General features: G+C 40.5%; 1 protein-coding gene across 5 annotated transcripts in view; it reads right to left on the bottom strand.

Moving 5' to 3' along the window:
- The window catches only part of EDIL3 (EGF like and discoidin domains 3), a 510,230-nt gene that overhangs the window by 54,755 nt on the left and 434,499 nt on the right, over window positions 1–20,976 (bottom strand). The window lies entirely within an intron of this gene.

The raw sequence follows: 20,976 nt of genomic DNA, 5'->3' as shown, positions 1-20,976 counted from the left end.
ATCAACTGCTGTAGCTGCAATGAGTAACCAAGCGGCTCATAACCTTAACAGCATACTATAAACTTAAAATCATTTAATATACTACTATAGTCCCTATCTTCATGTATTCTGTTCAGTTTTCATCTTTTTGTATTTTTGTTTTATATGTTGTATGTATATGATTGAGACACCGTCGCTTTTATCTCTATATATGTACCCCTGAGGAAGTCCTTTTGGACAAAACCCGTCCAAAAAGGAGTTTACTGAAAGTTCTGAGTGTACAGTAATCTATGACAAGTTCCACACCGCAAGAAAAAGAAGAGTATTTATATGTTTTCCACAACATGCCGGCACTCAAGCAAAAGCAAAACAACTGAAGGTACCTTTCCCTAAATATTCAAACACAGTCCAGCTGGTGGGAGGCACTCAAATAAATGCAATTCAAATCAATTTATTTGAGTGCCTCCCACCAACTGGACTATCTATCTATCTATCTAATATACATATATATATATATATATATATATATATATATATATATATATATATATAGATAGAAGTAGGTAGCGGCGGCACTCGAAATATGATAAATGACACAAACGCAAATGCTTTAGTCAAACGTTTTCGATGTATTCACATCGTCATCAGGGTGAAAACGTTTGACTAAAGCATTTGCGTTTGTGTCATTTATCATATTTTGAGTGCCGCCGCTACCTACTTCTGCATACGCAACTCCTGTACGGGGTTGTTCTCTGGAAGGCACCGGAGACAGTATTGGTCTGAGAGGAGTGCTGCCTTCCCTTGTTTCCTATATATATATATATATATATATATATATATATATATATATATATATATATATATATATATATATTAGCACTTATTTCCCTTTGGGGGGGGGAATGAAAAAGCACCTCTGATGAAGGCTGGCATGCTGCCAGCTGAAACAGCTGTTGGGACTGCCAACAGGCTGGTGAATACGATGAACGTTTGAAATACACTTATTTCCATCAACAAACTGTGAGTGCTAGTTTTTCTTTCCCTCCAAAGGGAAATAAGTGCTGCTATAATTGTCTTTTTTCGACCCTGCACCGCAACATTGTCGTATCTGTAATTGAGTGCCACCTTGCCTATACATCTATATATATATATATATATATATATATATATATATATATACACACACATATATATATATATATATATATATATATATATACATAAATACATACATACATATATATATACATATATATATATATATATATATAATACATGTCTTTGAATACACTTTCACAAATCTAGTCATCATTGGCCAGGATTCCACTGCAGTGAGAGTAAATTGACCATTTTATATTCTCAACATAAAATCTAAAGTGACACTTCCATACACTGGTGTACATTATCTAGGACACAATATGATGTTAGACACCATAACTGCCCACTTAAGACAATGGTTTCTCAGCCTTTCTGATGCAGTTAATCATTCCATTTTTGTCTAGATATCATATAAATATTTAATGTTGCTATAGCAGTACAATTACTTGAGGGCCTTATATATACTGTAGTACTACTCATGAAATCACAAATTGGATTCAGTTGTGAAAAGACAATTGGAATCCATTGTAATCAACATAATGATATGGAACCAGATAGATTTTTTTAAAATTCATCCTCCTGTGCCTAATGACATACAATGAGCTCTGCTATGTAATTTATTTCATAAATGTGCTACCAGATTATACTCAGAAGAAAATCAATGCTATAAATAAGTTGGGGATAAAAATACATTTTATGAGACAACTGCTAGTACTGTTAGTTGGTTAGTCCTAAATGAACTAAACTAATGACTAAACTGTTATTCATGTAAGTCTGTAACAATGATGTTTTATAGATGTGGTCTGGGAAATATATTCACTGAAGTAAAACACAATATTACCACCTAGACAGTACAATACAAGAGAAATTACATTGAAAGAGGCTGAAATTAAAATAAAATAATTGAAAATATACAACTAAAAAAATTTATGAATTCTTTCTTTATACAATATGGTATGGTAAATGGGTTGCACGCACTAAGTATTATTTACGAATTAAAAAAATATATATATATATTTATATTTAATAATATTTATATAGACTAGTTTGTCATCCAAAAACGATAGTTTTATTCACACATCGGGCATCAGTCGACGTTTCGGTCCACTTGGGGACCTTTTTCATGACCACCCTTGGAAGCTGAAGCTTATCCTTCACCAACCAGACACTGTTTAAATACCCATACAGCTCATTAACACAGTACCATGCCCCGGAAGTCAACTTCCATCAGAACAATGTAGAATAACAGTACAAATATACACAATATTAGATGCTCAAACAGGCTATCAGACTATCATAGACATAGTTTAAGCAACTTACATATAGAGCCCACAGCAAATGTCCGGTAACAGCGGGACCGATTGTAGACGCGATATGCATTCCATACAGCTGAACCACGTCAACAGTCACTGTGGACATCCCAGCCGGCGGACAAATATTGCATCACTGAGACGCATAGTGTGGTCCAAATGCCGCTACTTCCGTCTTCCAGCTCTTTAGAATCAAATGGAATGCACCTTGTGCTCCATATGCTATTCACAGCGAAGTATATTAACAAATATCCATAGTTCTCTTATTAGATCATTGCACATAGACAAAACAGATAATCGAATCTAGATCATATTTAAAGATTGAGCTAGATTCGCAAATGGATAAGATAATAAATCAGAGGCGTGGGATATCTATGGTAACCATACCTCGCGGACTGGCTCCTGATTGGCTGCTGGCCCGCAAGCTCTGATTGGCTGACGGCCCGCCCAGTCAAAGGAAGAAAGAGGGCGGAGGTGCTACACACTGACTGTGTACGGCTGGCGGCTGGTAAGGTAGCCTTACACAGTGCTCTGGAATGGATGCTGCAGTACTGGCTAATTTGACAATGTCGCTGATGAGAGGGCGGATGCTGAGAGGCAGACAGTCTGCCTCTCAGTATCCTCCTTCCTCTCATCACCGGCATTGCCATATCATTAGTTACCTGTGACTGGAGGGACATGGACATGCCATGCTGTGGAGCCGGAGGGACACTGGGAGGGCTCCGGAGGCTGCCCTCTAATATGGCTTAATGCAGCCTGAGCCAGCCTCCTGGAGTAAATGTAATTGTGGCCGTGCATGGTGGGCGGAAGGACGCGGAACTGAGTTCCGGTTTCAATTACAACTGTCGGAACTCAGTACTGCTCCGTTCCGGCCCACTATAACCCCTGGGCTGGAGCAATCTAGTACACAGCTGCTGCACTGAGGTCCTAGATCCAAAGGCTGGAATACACTGGACTCTGGAATAATCCAAACAGGAGTTTGATAGGAATCTCTGAGAATCTCTGGGACAGTATATAAATCACCAGGGACAAGGAATATAACAGGAGTATCACAGGAATATAACCAGCAAGTTTTAACCCTCTAAGCATGACTAAATACCAAGTAGCTTAGAAGCAGCCACGTCCAACACAGACTAAGGCATGCATGGAAACATGGCAGAGTGGATCAACCAAAACCTGAAGTGCTGATCCAGATAGTACTAAACTACACAGTACACTAATAACAGTGATGGTTGTGGTCTCAGCCAATGACATCAACTTTGCCTGACCTTTAGATCAAGAATAACCAATAAACAAAGACAAATCTGGTATGTGTTTCATATCTATTAATTAAATGAAAGCAGTTTAGTACAAAACATAATTGCTGTTAGAGTCATAATAACAGACAGTAAGCTGCATTCTACAGAACCTTACAGCAGTAGCGGAACATAGTTGCTAGGCAATGGAAGTTCATTTTGTTAACTCTCTCACCCTATGTTTCTCCTTCCAGACTTATGTTTCCTCTTTGTTCTCCTGTTTAGATTTGTTACAGACAAAAAAATTCTTCTGTGTTTCCCAAGAACAGGGTAAAGTTTCTGTTACTGAATATGAATAGTGTCCAACTTGAATCATTCATAAGACCCTGAACCTACAGATAAGTTCACTTCATACCAATATTTGGTACTTATGTAGTATCTGGGCGTCCGATTTAGAAATCGGATCGGATCGCATCGCATCGCATCGTATGCGATGCGATGGTCAAGATTTTTCCATAGGATTCAATGTTAAAATGGTCTGAGTCCATTTTAACATAGAATTCAATGGGAAAAAGGGGTCCTTTTCCTTTCCCCACTATCCAAGTGGGCATGGAGTTGGATATAAACCTGTGGCGAGCGTAGCGAGCCACCGAGCCCGAAGCGTGGCGAGCGTAGCGAGCCCCGCGAGGGGACACAGAATACTTTTTAAGAAATATGCGTCCCCTCGCGGGGCTCGCTTCGCTCGCCACGCTTCGGGCTCGGTGGCTCGCTGCGCTCGCCACGCTATATAAATTCAACTCTATGCCCACTTGGATAGTGGGGAAATGAACAGGACCTTCATAACAACGAATCCTATGCAAAATCGCATCGCATCGCATCTGATTGTATGCCTTAAGGTAAGGCATACAATCACAAAATCGGCAGCCCAGATACTACATAAGTACCCAATATTTCAATGAAATTTTTTGGAAAAGCAATGGCAAATTGACCATAAAAAAGCTTCCGGTATGCAGTTAATTCCAGCATAGCAAGTTGAATAAACATCATAACAAACTCTGTCCATTTAAACTAGAAATACTTGTAAGCAGAGATGACCTGTGCTGTACTCAGCCTACAAAAGCTAAGAAGCAATTTAGAAGAGTAGCCTCAAATGTATAGGCTAATCCTATGAGAAAAGAGAACATACAAAGATAATACTGTATAATGCAGCACACTGCTATAACCAGTAAAAAGGTTTGCAATGCTTTTAGAAGAAAAAAAAATATTGGGCAGTAGCTGGAGGGTATTTCTGGTGATTGTAGTGCCATATTAAACGTATTGGTATGTTTTAAAACACATGAATATATGACAAAGTATACAGTGTCTACAGCTAGAACAGTCTTTTTTGTAAATACATTTTTTTGAGTTTTATATATGAAAAATCAGTTACATTTCCGGCATGTTATAGCTCCCGCATCATAGGGAAACAAATATAACAGGTATCAGGATGAACAAATAACATTCTGAGCATATATATAAATAAATCAATAGAAACATACAAAGTCAAAGGGAAGGGACACGAGGATAGCAGCACTAGAGGGGGGGGGATACCTATAATGAAATTTAGATAATTGGATTGGTGTCCTATAGATGCCTTCACAACCAGGATATTTAAGATAGAAAAAGGTAGACAGAGGGAAATTAGCTAAAGTCAATTGAAATTATAGGCCTTTGACTATTTGTCTAAGTAAAGCCCAAGTGGTGTCTTCAAACAATTTCAAAATGTGAGTACGGGTGTTCACATCTAGCACATTAATAAAAAATTCCCACTTCTTGTAAAAATTTTCTGCACCTTTCTCCAGGTCTGGAATTGTAGTTCGACTGTCAAAACATAGAATCTCTTGTACCTTGTTTTTCAGCTCCGCTAAAGAAGGGGCTGTTCGGTGGATCCAATTTTTTGGGCAATGGTAATGACCACCACCAATAGTCGAAGTTTCTAATCCTTATCAGCACCTAAATCCCAATGCCTAAAGTTCCCAATGCTAAAGGATCAGGTAGTAAATTAGTAGAGAACATAGAGTTAAGAAATTGGACCACTTTGTGCCAACATTTCCGAATCTTACCACACTCCTATACATAATGCATAAAGGTAGCATTGGACATCTTGCATTTTAAACATTCTCCTGTTTCTAGAGCAGACATATACTTCCTTTGCGTGGGAGAAATGTAAGCTCTGTGAACCATCCTAATGTGAACTTCTAGAAGATAAGAGGATTGTAAATATCTGAGTGTGGTATCATAGGGGTAGATTTATTAAGCTTGGAGAAGTGATAAACTGTCTGGTTTTTATCACCGACCAATCAGCTCCTACCTGTGAAGCTACAGGCTTGGTTTGAAAAAATGACAGGTAGGAGCTGATTGGCCGGTGATAAAAACCAGACAGTTTATCACTTCACCGAGTTTAATAAATCTACCCCATAGTGAGCTAGAAGATGAGACAATATGGTAACACTCGGACTATCTGTAAAACATTTCTGTAGTGTAGTGGTCCAGGCGGCAGGTGCAGATATTGAGACCATTGGCACATATAACAAGCTAATTTTATATGGAACTGATGAATTAAGTCTAAGAAGGGATATAAAAAGAGTGGCTGAATGATTAGGTTCCTGGGAGACAGTGAGGGATTGAATATAATGTCTTATTTTGAGATACATATAAAAATTCTGGGTATGGAGAATATAGTTGGATTGAAGATCCGCAAAAGAGAGTATCTCTCCACCTGGATCAAAAACTTTAGTAATAGAGGTTAAGTCCTTTTCTTTCCATTGGGTGAAGCCACTATTTGTGAGTGATGGGGGGAAGGCAGGATTACCCCATATAGTAACATATGGGGAGTAGGAAAAACCTGCACGAAACATTTTGTTAATAGCAATCCACACTTTGGGGTTTATTCTAGTTCATTCTTTCTGACAAAATCCTTCTTAGATGGACAAAACCATGTGCACTACAGGGGGGCAGATGTAATGTGCAGAGAGAATTAGATTTGGGTGAGTTATTTTGTTTCTGTGCAGGGAAAATACTGACTGCATGATTTTACACTTCAATATAGATCTCACTTTGAAGAAAAACCCCACCCAAATCTAATTCTCTCTGCACAAGTTACATCTGCCCCACCCGCAGTGCACATGGTTTTGTCCATCTAAGAAGGATTTTGTCAGAAAGAATGGACTAGAATAAACCCCTTTATATGTATCTGCAAAAAGTATGTTCTCCGTGATAAATGTAGGTATATCAGCAGATCTAGAATGTAATAATGCATTGGGAGAATAGGGGTAGAATAAGGAGGAGTCCAAGAGGCAATCAGTGTACGAACTAGATCCGAGCAGCCACTCACTAACATATCTGCAAAATATCGCGGAAGAATATATAGCTAAATCTGGGAATCCCAATCCACCTTTTTTCCGAGGTAATCTTAATTCGGCATATGCAATCAGTGGTCTTTTTCCCTGCCACAAAAACCGAGAGAGAAGTGTATTAAATAGTTGGAGATCTTTAGGTAAAAGTCGTATAGGGATCATCTGCATAATATAATTTTGGGGGGGAAACAATACACTTTTAATTGCAGCTAACCTTCCTAGGAGGGCAAGAGGAAGGGATTTCCAACCCTCTAATTATCATTTAAATGTATCTATAATCGGGATGAAATTCAATCTATATAAACATGAAAGGTCTGTCACAATATTAACCCCTAAATATGTGATCAAGGAATATGATGTGTGAAAAGGTTGAAGAGTGGACAGTGAGTTAAAATAAGAGGGAGAGCCACAGAGCGGTAGGATTTTAGATTTGTCCAGGTTGACTTTATAGCTTGGGCTATACGAATGAATGAGTTCAAGGACAGCTGGGAGGGACAGGGTGGGATTATAAAGAAAAAGAATCATGTTATCTGCATATAAAGAAACTTAAAGTTCTCTATCTCAAATTTTAATACCCTCAATTACAGATGAGTTTCGTAAGTGTGCGTAATCCCTCATTCCCCATTGAAAGGAATAAGGGTGCCGCAAAGCCCACCCCCTTTCACTTAAGCTCTGCCTAGAGGTCGCACACAGGCACTTGGCACAAACAGTGTCCCACTTCATTAGGTATGCTTAATAGCAGTGGAATATTTATATTGGGTGCAATATGCAGGGTGCACATGGGCCCCTGAATCCCAGGGGGGCCCACACCGCACCCCCTGCACCCATTTTTAATATGAACCTTCCAGAGTCCTTCGATGAAGTTACCAGCACTGTTGGAAATGTCAAAAAATTGGCAGCTGCACCATTTTTGGGAGTTCTGCGCATGCACAGTAGAGTATGAGTGCTCTAGTGTTTGGACTCTATTGCATGGCCAGGTGCTGCAGACACAGAGAGGGGTATGCCCAAACTGAGGAGGCTGCACACTGCACACCTGCACCTGTTTTAAGCCTATAAATTGATTGAGAAAGTTGCATTTTGCATAACTACTGTATGTGAAAAGCACATAGTTGGTTAGTGATTAAAGATCACATTCAAAAATAAACTACAGGTGTTAAACAAATTATACTGCAAGACTTCATCATTGCCAGATAATACAGTATAAAGGCAATTCTAGAAGATTCAGAGCAGAATCTTTACTTAATACCAGATACGCTACACTACAGTCAGCAGTCATTTTGGATTTTGTATGAGCCAACTTAATAGATGTATACAGGCAAGTGAAGGAAATCACTGAAGAAACCCAGAGGAGAAACAGTTCTAAAAGCTAAAGAAATTCTAGAATGAAAAAATTTAATTTAGAGTGTGTTTGTTTATTTACTACCCGGGTTTTACAAAATTCAGTGGAAATGGAGAAAACCCGGGACTATGATGCTGTGAAAATGGGGTCATGCCGAGTTGAACCTGCCAAATACCAGCTGAAAAATGCCGGGTCCTCCTGGGATTATGGTGGAAAAGTCGAATTAGACTACTCTATTTGGAAACAATCAAGCGAATAGTAGTCACTAGTCATAACTAAAGATTCTGCAAAGGTACAGTAGTTGCAAAGAAAATTCTAAGGTACTAACAACATATCAAATACACTAGCTAAATGATCTTCAATAAAGAGACAGACAATAACGGTCATTAAGTGTATCAAATTTGTTTGATAAAATATATGAAGAAAAGTAGGAGGAAGGGGATAAAACTTATGGTGGATCTACAAAATATGAGTGGTGCAGCCCAACCTTTAGTGGGTCACCAGCCACCACCAAACTTAACAAGGTAGCACCCACTGAACTGGACTAAAATCAAGTCAAACAGCCATTCATACACCAGCAACCACATAAATTTGAAACAAAGCATTGGAAGATGATTGTAAGATAAAGAAAATTTATTAACAAACCAAGGGCAGGAGGTAGGGAAAGTCTCAGAATGGAGACACTGAGCAGGAAGTTCCACCCAAAGATAACTGATAAGAATAAACACATGCCTCAATAAATGACAAATTACAACCTACTCAACAGAAAAACACACCACACTAGAGTAAATGTTAACCCGTTTCTAACCCACCAGGTTGTAAAACACACATGAACATGACCAACAATGAGCCCAAAGCCTTGGGATTTATCTACTTTCAAGTGAACATGGAGTTTTAAGAATAAGAAAACTTCCACTCCAGGAAGAACTTGGCTAAGATAAAGGGGGAAATTTACTAACATGGGAGTTCTAGTTCACATGGGATGTTGCTATGGGAAACCAATCAGATACAATCTATTATCTTCTATAAGTTGCTAAATTAAAGAAGAATTAGATTCTGATTGGTTGCCCATAGCAACACCCCATGTGAAATAGAACTCCCATCTTAGTAAATTTCCGTCAAAGGGCATTTCTGTCCGACACACAAAAGCTACTATTGTATCTCTGCCATGATTTAAAGCTTTAAATAAAATAAACAAGAAACTTTTCTTCCATTGCAAATAAGGGATTCCTGGAGTGATGGTTGTCATGTTCCACAGCTGCTGTTGGTAATTAGGTTGACAGTTCTAGGTAGACAGTCAATAGGTCAACCACTTTTGTGGACAATTAAAATGTCAACACATGAAAGAGGTCGAGGAGCATTAGGTCAATATGGTCAAAAGGTTGACATTAGCAAAAATGTTGTCCATGTCGTCATTGTTCGACATGGGCACTTTATAAGTCTACCCTGACCCCTTGCTGCGCTTGGCACACTATTATATTCTCCGACTATGCCCACTGGGATGCTAAAGTATGAACAAGTCAATTTTAAGATTTTCCATGTCGACCTGTTGTCCATGAGTTAATGCACCTTTTTGTCGTCCTATAGTGGTGGGCCTTATAACTGTCGATCTAATGATATCATACCTGCACAGCAAAATGGAAGTCTCAGATATTATCCTGACTTTATTATTAATAGAGAGGTGAGGTTTGGATTTCCTGAAAGCCAAACACAAGAGAACTTAGATGTTCCAAGTCGAATTGAGTTCCAGTACGGAATGACTTTTGTTTCTGAGTAGAACCAAGTCCTGGCTCGGATCTGTTGTCAGTTTAGCTTTTAGATTGCATATAAAGTGTGGGTATGGATCGTTAGGTCGACCCAAAAAAAGGTCAACACATCAGATCAAAAACTTCATTTTTATTGATGTGAACCCAAAAAGTGAATCTGAACAAAAACACTTAAGGATAATTTTGCCAAAACCAGAACCCAAACATAATGATGACTTAAAACTAAAACCAAAACATGTGGGTGCTCACACATCACTAATAGTTATTATTAATGGCTGTAAAGGTGCCCAGACACTTGTCCAATTTGGGTCGATTTTGCCAAGAAATCGTCCCAAATGCGATGTGTTTGACATCCCCTCCAACCTGATGCGCATCGGATCGGAGTGGGGAGGTCAGACGTGCTGCACTATCGGATTGGACCCATCAGTGGCATATCACGGGTGTTTTTTAGCACCCGCAATGTGTCGGTCCAATCTGTAGATGTGTGCAGCAGGCCCGGGCAGTGGTGGATAGGAGCTTGTAGCGCTATTTGCCGGGCAGCAGGGCAGGAAGTGTTGATGAATTTTAAAACATATTTTGAAAAGGCTGGCTGGATGCTGATTGGCAGTGAGAATTCAGCCAATCAGTGTCCAGACAGTCTTTTCAAAACATGTTTTCAAATTCAGCAGCGCTTCCCACCCGGCAAATAGCGCTACAAGTTCACAGCTGTTGCTGCCAGAAAGCCGCTGCCGGGACCCGCTGTCCGGACCCCACCCACTGCCACCGCAGCAGCTCCCCAGGATTACATGCAATAAATCGCATCGAGTGCCAAATCATAAATGAGCCTCCCGGGGAGCTGCCTGGGGGCTCGCAAGGGCAAACTGGTATAAATTGTCTTTAGGACAAGCTGGACTAGTGTATGGGGCCTTAACATTAGAGCAGCCTCCAAATTTGGTTGATCAAAAGATGTTAATAGAGAAGAAAAAACTATGAGTATTTGTTGGTTCACTTCAGGAGGGAAAAAGAATATGCTCTGCTGATATCATGTTAATTTAATGCCTTAAAACAAAACTATTAATATTTCATTCACTTAAAAATAATATTTTGTCCTATAAACTGTAGTAAGCAATGTGCAAAGAATTGTAATATACTGATTAAAAGAAATATGTTGTGTCCATATCATTTTCTGTTAAATCTATGTGTACAGTATGTTACCCAATATTTCTATAATGTGCTTATGCTTGTTAATTACATAGTTCCAAAACATATACAGTACTGATTTATAGTTACGAATGACTGTATAACATATGAAAGCATTTGAGATGCTGAGAAACCAGGACCCTAGCCAACAGCACACTATAGAATGTGGTGTTTAATAAACACTGACTCACGCCACTAAACATACTAACTAAATGTGATAACCAAAAAAGTAGGACCCATTCCCAACTAATATTACGGTGGAAATTTAATAGGATGAGAGATTCAGAAAGTGAGAGATTTGGTAAAAAATCTCCAGTTTTTTTAAAGCGGGAATCATTTACACTGCAAAACTAGTTTGATTTTGCAGTGTAAATGATTGCCGCTTTAAAAACCTGGAGATTTCTTACCAAATCTCTCACTTTCTGAATTTCACACCTCACCCCATATCTTATTGCGTTTGTGTGTAAAATATACAGATCAATCATAAAGGAAGGTATAAAATATGAGAACGGCTACACAGGGGAGACCCTCAGATCTGTAGGGGGCCTGACATTAATAAGTGAAATTAAGACAGATATCCAAATAACATGCATAATAGCTAAACAGAAGCAGTCTTGACAGTGGAGTATCAGACTGACATATAGGTAGACATCTGTACAGCTGGGATGTGAACATCACACTGTGCCCCCTGCTGTTTATGCTAAATTCATCATTATTATTTATTTATTTACAGTTTCTTATATAGCGCAGCAGATTCCATTGCGCTTTACAATAGTAGACAGTGATAGGACAAACTGGGCAACAGACAGACTTGGAGGTATGAGGGCCCTGCTGCAAGCTTACAATCTATAGGGATATAGGGGGGAAACACAAGGACAGGCACCAGTAATAGCATAGCAGTTACAAGTCCAGAAGGGAAGCTATATAATACATAAGTGCCTCGGAGGGTTATGCATGTAGAACTTAAACATGATAGGCTTGCCTGAAGAGGTGAGTTTTCAGGGAACGCTTGAAAGTTTGGAGACTGGTGGAGAGTCTTAATGTGCGTGGAAGGGCATTCCATAGGATGGGAGCAGCCCGATGAAAGTCCTGTAATAGTGAATGGGACCTAGTGATCCGTGCAGAAGAGAGACGCAGATCTTGTGTAGAGCGTAGTGGTCGAGATGGGAGATATTTTGTGATAAGTGCAGAGATATATGCTGGTGCAGTATGGTTAATAGCTTTATATGCAAGTAGAAGTGTTTTATATTGAATACGGTAATATACAGGCAACCAATGGAGGGACTGGCAGAGCGGATCAGCAGACGATGAGCATCTTGCAAGGAAGATCAGCTTAGCAGCAGCATTTAAAATTGGTTGGAGTGGTGAAAGTCTGTTCTTGGGAAGACCAGTTAGGAGACTTTTGAAATAATCAGTGCGGGATATAATGAGTGCATGGATAAGGGATTTAGTAGTGTCTTGTGTGAGATAGGGTCGTATTTTGGATATGTTTTTTAGATGCATGTAACATGATTTGGAGACAGATTGAATGTGGGGAAGAAAGGACAGTTCAGAGTCGAGGATGACCCCTAAGCAACGAGCTTGTGGGGTAGGGTAGATTATCGAGTTGTCAAGAGCGATGGAGATGTCAGGATGGTAACTGTTCTTAGTTGGCGGGAATATAAGTAATTCCGTTTTGGAAATATTGAGTTTGAGTTGGCGACAAGACATCCAAGATGAGATGGCAGAGAGACAATCAGAGACTCGACCCAAAACCACTGGTGACAACTCTGGGGTTGAAAGATAGATTTGAGTATCATCAGCATACAAGTGATACTGAAATCCGAAAGAGCTGATTAGTTTGCCAAGAGAGGAATTATAGATTGAGAAAAGCAGAGGACCTAAGACCGAGCCTTGCGGAACTCCGACTGACAGAGGTAGTGAAGAGGAAGTAGAGTTAGAGAAGCGAACACTGAAAGAGCGATCATTATGTAAACTATCTATTTTGGAAACTAAATAGCATAACTCCCAACTTTATCCTGTACCGAGATGGGACAGCCATTTGCGCGCCGAAGGGTGTGGCCTATACCCGCAGCTCCCCGCGCCCCCGTTTTTGATGCTGTGGGGGCATGCCCAGAAGATCCGTGAGCTGCAGGCTATGCCCCCAGCCCCTCCGGCTGCAGGAATAGACGCTGTGCGCACAGCGTCTATTCAGGGTGATAGGGGGGGACTGTGGATTTAAAGGTCTACAGTGTCTATGTAGACAGTCAATGGGTCAACAACAAAAGGTCACCATGCAATAGGTTGATACGGACAAATGGTCAACAGGCAATAATTCAACATGGTTGCAAAGAATAGGGTCAGTTGTGGAACAAGGAGAGCAATAACTTAAGAGGATGCTGCCTACTTAAACATATAAAGGAGGTACATCACCTCCTAGTGGATCAATTTTTGGAAAAAATGTTCAGTTTGGCGCAAACCTCTTAAATAATGTTCAATAACGACAAATGCATATAAAGTGACATACATTTATTATAATGAAATATTTAAAACAATTTTTGTAAAAACAACAAATACCAAATGGACCACACGTCCTATCCTGGAGATGTATAATAACAATAACTTCAGTACAGCTTGAAAAAGAAGACCTGGGAGTCTCCGAAACACGTTCCTATTGTACACAGACTTTCCATGCCCTTGTACTTTAAAAGCAGAGAGCACTTTAGAGGCATTTGGACACTTTATTGGATGCACCAGCACTTTTATCCTGAGACTTCATTGCCTCAAGCCATCTGCGTTGGTGCATATAAGTATAGCCCACCACAGCCCCAGCCTATGGTGAGATAATTTACTGAAGTTATTGTTATTATACATCTCCAGGATAGGACGTGTGGTCCATTTGGTATTTGTTGTTTTTACAAAAAAAAAATTATTATTTCATTATAATAAATGTATGTCACTTTATATGCATTTGTTGTTCTTGAGGATACAGTATTAAATCCTGGCGGTCGGGATCCCGGCGTTCAGAATCCCGACGCTGGAATCCCGATCGCCGGAATCCCGACGCTCGGCACACTAATTTATTCTCTCTCCAGGGGTGTCGTGGACACCCACAGAGGGAGAAAGTGTCGGGATTTCGGCGATCGGGATTTCGGCGATCGGGATTCCGGCGTCGGGATTCTGAATGCCTGGATCCCGACCGCCGGGATTTACACTGCATCTTGTTCTTGATCATCATTTAAGAGGGTTGCACCTAACTGAATTTTGCCACCCCTCACCCCAAAAAAAAAGTAGTCCAAAAGTTTTGACATGAAAAGGTGTACATGAGTTTTTCACATGTTTTTGGTGTCAAGGTCGACACCTGTTGGCATGTACCCCCAACTAGTGTACCCCCAATTAGTATAGCGTGCACGGCTCACTTCTCTACCCATGGCCCACTTTACTATTCCCAATTGTAGTCCAAATAGATGGAAAAGTATGAAAAATAGCAAAAAACTCATGTCAACCTAGTCATGTGTCGACCATTGCCAACTTGAAATTTTACCTTTTGTCTGTGTGTAGCTATTTTATGTTGACATTTTGTCTGTGTCGACCTATTGCATGTCAACTTTTTTTCTGGTTTGACCTATTGCATGTCGACCTTTTAGTGGCACCTTATTGACTGTCTACCTAGACACCAACAGTTGGGTCATTCCATGGTAACAAACGTTACATTTTGAATCAACAGGTAATGTGAAATATATTTTTTATGAGCATGTGTTTTGAATATTTTGTGCAAAGTAAATGTTGTTTGTGTGGTACATGATATGCTGTCATTTTTATGCAAAGCTTGTTATGAAAACTGAGAACAAACGTTACATGAAAAGGACATTTCCATGGAATGACCTGTTTCTCAGGCAAACTGTGGATCTATAGTAGGAATGAATGCAGCATGTATGAAGATGTGACAGTTGGTTATGACTACAGCTGTGCACCTGCTAGGTGATTTGGAAAATATTGACTGTTTGTTGATCTCGAGGACCAGTTTGGCCACCCATGCTCTAGACCGTTCAACCACTTCCCACATGAACATCAACTTCTTTTTATTACAATCTCAGTTTGTTTGATATCTCATCTTTAAAAATACTAATACATTAATATTTCAGACACAAATAATAAATGACAGCAATCAAAGCTGGCTTTGATATTACCGTTAAAAAATTGAGCAGCAACTGTTGCTAAAATATAAGAAATATTATTATTATTATAATTTTATTTATAAGGCGCCACAAGTGTTTTGCAGCGCCGTACAAAGGAACAATACAGGGAGACAAAACTTGGCATAACATTGAATAAATAACAAAAATAGAGTACAAATAAAGAGTGCCACAGATCAATACACATTACAGCTTAAATATAAGTAGTGAGGACTCAATCAACATACTATAAGAGGCTTGAGGCCAATGATGGAGATGAGTATGCGGACAAAGATGGTCACTGAGTGTTTGAGTATAGGAGAGCTGTGAGTGAAATGTGAAGAGAAGTGGGCTTTGACAACAGGAGGGAAGAGGGCCCTGCTCTGAGCTTACAATCTAGTAGGAAGGGGAGACAGACAGATTACAAGAGGTGCAAGCAAGTGGGTGGTGGCTAGATAGCAGGATATAAACAGGCAAGGGGTCGGAGAACCCTATCAAAGGTTTGATATAAATATAAAAGGTTTTGCTGGCATCTATAACAGTACTCATAATATTGATACAAAATACTGAGTATTTACTTCTTTGGAGACACAACTTCAGACACACAGGGTAAGTAACAGGTCCCAACTGCATAGAGAGTAAAATATAACCCTAACAATAAGGAATTTAAAAAGTAATATAAAATAACAAGGCAAGACCACCATATCATATCATGACATCACATTGACCTGATAACACTCCCAAAGTTCCTTTGATGTTAATACTTGGACACACAAAAGACCTATAGATTTGTACTCAATGTCAAGGATTTATCGGTAGACTGTACACGCGTCAAGGTACTCCATCAGCAGCAGAAATATTGTGCTATGGATTGTTTAAAGTGGGCCGCAAACCAGTATCTTGCCTGGAGCCCCCATGAGGTCTAAACCCGCCTCCGATGGACACAACAGACCTTATAACCACCTTATTAATCTTTTTGCACACTTTAAGTGTTAATATTTGCGCCCACTGCTTACTATATAGGACAATATATCCTTTTAGGTGAATAAAACATCAAAGGTTATGTTTTAAGACATTATATCAGCAGAACATATTCTCTCTTGGACAATCTCAGTTTGATCTTGTTATTATGAGTTTGGTTGCATTATTTATTCTGCTGTATTGAAAGAAACACAGGAAATCATAACCACAAATTGTGTTCTATAAAGCAAAAGAGATTAAGCAAAAACAGGAGATTTTGAGGCCATAAATCTCCAAAATAAACTTTTCTGCACAGGACAATCCCACAAATCATATTGATCAAAAGATGTTGTTATCTAGAGCATGGACCATGCAGCTGGGCGATGATGTTGGAGTTGATCTGAAGCTGCATCCTAGTACACATTTCAGATCAGTAATGCAGCATGAGACATAACGCCATGGAAGCTACAGTACTGTGATAGCTATTCCACCCAAATCTGAATGAGGGCTATAGTGCCAGATCAAAGCCTCAATGCTGACCTGCTAATAATGTAAATTAAAGAATTTAAACAGTGTTGGCATCATATTTGAACATTGTAAAGCCAACAATTGTTTTAAATTGCATTATTATCAGACACCATCCCCCTTCTGAGTGTATTTCCACTGTGGTCCAGTTGTAGGCTGGTTGCCATTTGTCTCCGGGGCCGCTCCAGCTTTTTTGCTCCTGTGTCACTCCAGGTTTCTGCTCCTGGACCGGTTGGCTGATGGAAACAGGAAGGCAGAAAGGATCCTCCACTCCCTACCCGATGCATGTGTGCAATCATGCCTGTGTGTCAGTGAGAGGAACTCAGGCAGGTGGACATGCTGTGATGGTGTTATATTTAGCAGAGAGCAGCCAGTAAGCTCCACCTACCCATTTCAAATATGAGTAAAGACTGGAACTGGACCGCACCACAGAACGCCAGACTGGGGAGGCTCCATTCATCAATATCTGTCATACTGGAGTTTGTAGTGTCCAGTCCGGGGGGGGGGTGTTGTATTTCCGGGTGGTTTTCTGTTCAGAGGGGCTGCTGTGACATCTGTCACTTAGGTGAGGAGAAGGGGGAGAATAAAGCCTCCCTACATGGTCCTGAGTGTAATAAAATCCAGAACGGTCTGTACCACGAGGAGGCTGTAATGTGACCCTTCCCCGTGTCCCCGGTGAAAGCTATCACAGGAACCCCTGGACTGGACACCCCCAGATACAGAGTTTGATCGTTCTTTCTGGCATTCCGAGGTCCATTCTGGTTCCGGTTTTCACTTAGTCCCACTCCTTTCACTGACACTCAGGTGTGACTGCGCATACAGATCGGGGTGCTGTACACAACTGCTCGGAAGCTGAGGAAGCAGTCATCAGGCAAGAAAAACAGCAGCAACTGAAGAATGAAATTCTAAAAGAAAGTACAGCAGGTAAGTTTGCTTGTGCTGCTTGGGGGTTGCTGCGGCATGATTATTGGATGGGTCATATCTATCTGAAAGCCCAGTTCTTTCTCTGTATATTTCTCAATGACCCCCCTTAAAGTATGTCTCTGCATGTTTGAATGTGAGTCCAGTAATGTCTCTTTTTCTACATCTGCCTCTGTGCCCAGTATTGTCACTGTATGACTGTGTGACCAGTCCTGTTTCTGTATATGTTGGTAGGGCTAGTAGAAAAGCTAGGGGCCACTTGATTGCATTTGCCCCATGGTCATATACAGTGGAGAGAGACCAATTACCAGCCAATCAGCTCCTAACTGTCATGTTATAGACAGGTATGGATCAATCAGTGGACCCTGATTTGTTGACAATCAATAGGTCAAATGATAATCTATTAGCCATGCCACTTTTGACCAAGTTGACCTAATGCATTTCAACCATATAGGGTTGATGTACTGACTGTTGTGCTAATTAAGGTAGACCTATCATCCGGAAACCATAATGGGCTATGTTCAAAAACTGAAAGGAGTTAGATGGCTGGTACTTTATTAATCCACTTTATCTCTCTCCAATGCTTAATGCCCTAAATCTGCAGCACTCGGCTCCTGGCACTAAGAAGGTCTCTTGGAGCAGCTCAGAATCTCGAGAAATAGTGTACATGATCCCAATGGGATGAAAACAGGGGCCATGGCCCATTCTCAGGAGGCCCTGCTCACTAGGGCCCTTATTCTGATCGGTGCGGATATATCCGCGTGCGTTCGGCCCGCCGATGTTTTGTGTCTGCGCATGTGCAGAGGCGTCTCTGCGCATGTGCGAGCGGGGCGTACGGCCAAATTCCGCATGATATGTGAACACTCCGAACAGGGGGTGGAGAGGGGCGTGAAGGGCTATTTGGGCTCATTACCATATGCATACGCCCCGCGTTTCATGGGAGTTCCCATGAAAACGCTGGGCGTACGTATGGTAATGCGGCCGTGACGCACGTGTAGGGGGCGGACATATGACATCGCTGGATGTCAGCTGCCCGCCCAGATCTCTGCTTTTGCACGGAAAAATGTCCGTGTGGTCTGAGGTTGCGGGTGCTGGTGGAGCACACGGTCCTGCATTCGATGGTCTGCAACCATCGAATGATGGGGGAGGTTCCCTTAGATGGAGGAGGCGTATTCCGTGAAAAATACACGTGCGGTCCGTTCGGACAGCTTCTTACCGCATACGGACCGAGTTGGCGATCCGTATGGCCGCATAATCGGCTCCGACCGCACCGATCAGAATAAGGGCCTAGGTGTCTACAGACTCATGGACATTGCTGGGTGGAAGTCTGATGTTTCTTGGCCATTGATGGCTGAGTTCTAATAAAGAGATGACAATAACTCCTGTTAGCTCTGTCTTCACAGTCTTTACCAAGCCCTCCATGTCCAGCCCAATGTTGTCCTGTGTCTGCACCTGTGCTACTAATGAATGGTTCAAACCATTTTCCTATCATTAAAGCAAGGTACTGATGGCTCGTACCTATATAGCATCAATGTATGCACAATGCAGCATAACTCAAAAAATCCTAGCTAAGGGAACAAAAGCAAGTAGTATTAATTTGGGATGCGGTCATTTGGTCTACAGCATGATGGTTGATAGTCATTAGGTCGACACTATTATGTCGACATGGGAATTGGTCGACCTGGGTCTAGGTTGACATAAGAAAAGGTTGACATTTTTCTAGGTCAAAAGGTTATTAGTTCGTCAGGTCGTTAGTTCGACGGGTCATTAGTTCGACATTGTCTAGGTCGACAGTCAAAAGGTCGACATGGGTTTTTTTCACAGTTTTTTTGAGCCATGTGCTGACAGGCGGTATTTCATGCCCTACCATCCACTAGAGCGTAGTGGGAGAATAAAATAGTGTGCCGAGCGCAGCGAGGCACTGTGCCCGACGCATCGCGAGTGCAGCGAGCGATGCGAAGGGATGCGGTGCACTTTAAACTGTGTCCATGTCGACTGTGTTGACATTCAGGTAAAAAAAACAGTGAAAAACCTCATGTCGACCTTTTGACTGTCGACCTAAACATTGTCGAACTAATGACCTGTCGAACTAACAATCTGTCGAACTAATGACCTTTCGACCTAGAAACATGTTGACATTTTCCCATGTCGACCTAATGGTGTCGACCTAATGACTGTCGACCATCATGCTGTAGACCAAATGATCCCAACCCATTAATTTAGCAGTAAAGCTAAATTCCTTACTGAGTGCCCTTGCTAGAAGCATAGAAACAGGCAAAACAGCACATACGTAACTGATGAAACTCAGAGCTGAACCACTTAACAAATTACAGTGCAAGCATGAAATACTACTAACTAATAATGTAGGAGAGTAAATAAGCAGAGAAGCTCCAGGAGCAGCATACTGAGCAAGAAATTATTTCAACATTAAGTTCCAGAACAAAACAGATTTAAAAAAAGAAAGAACATTTATCGTGGCGAGGGCAAAATGAACGCTAATGGACGTCAATCTTCCAAACAAATTCTAGGTAGAAGCACTAATCACAGCAACCTACTTAAAAATTCTCACAGCATTAAAATCAATAAAGGTTACACATTATGGACTGTGTAAGAAACCCCACTGAGGCATTTTAGATTATTTGGCTGCAAATCTATGAGCACATACATAGTGAAAAATGCCTAATAGTGGGAGATGGAGCATGACATTTACATGAAATTGAATTACAAATAGCTTTTTTGGCACCACTGACACCTTCATATTGAATGTATATAGCACCATAATTAAAAAAAAAATACACATTATATTCATAGAGCCAGTACTAATGAATAAAGATGGCAAATACTTTAATGTAATAAATAAAGTGCCAACAAAAAAATATATACATCCATCAATAATAACAGCTACAGTTATATATTTGTATACAGTATATTGCTTTGTATCTTCCCCTGTGTAATATTAGGCGATTATCTCGGTATACAGTTTACAACTAAGAATCTGCTGGTGATGAAAGGTTAATCAGTAGAAACTCCATTGATAGGTGAATCAAATCTGGACAAATAAACCAGCAACTGGACCTCTGACTTTTTCCTTTCCTGTAAATCAGGGGTGGGGAAT

The sequence above is a fragment of the Crinia signifera genome, chromosome 1 (assembly GCF_055691185.1).
Source record: "Crinia signifera chromosome 1, ASM5569118v1, whole genome shotgun sequence".
In the NCBI taxonomy this organism is placed as follows: domain Eukaryota; kingdom Metazoa; phylum Chordata; class Amphibia; order Anura; family Myobatrachidae; genus Crinia; species Crinia signifera.
This window is presented reverse-complemented; position numbering and strand designations above follow the sequence as displayed.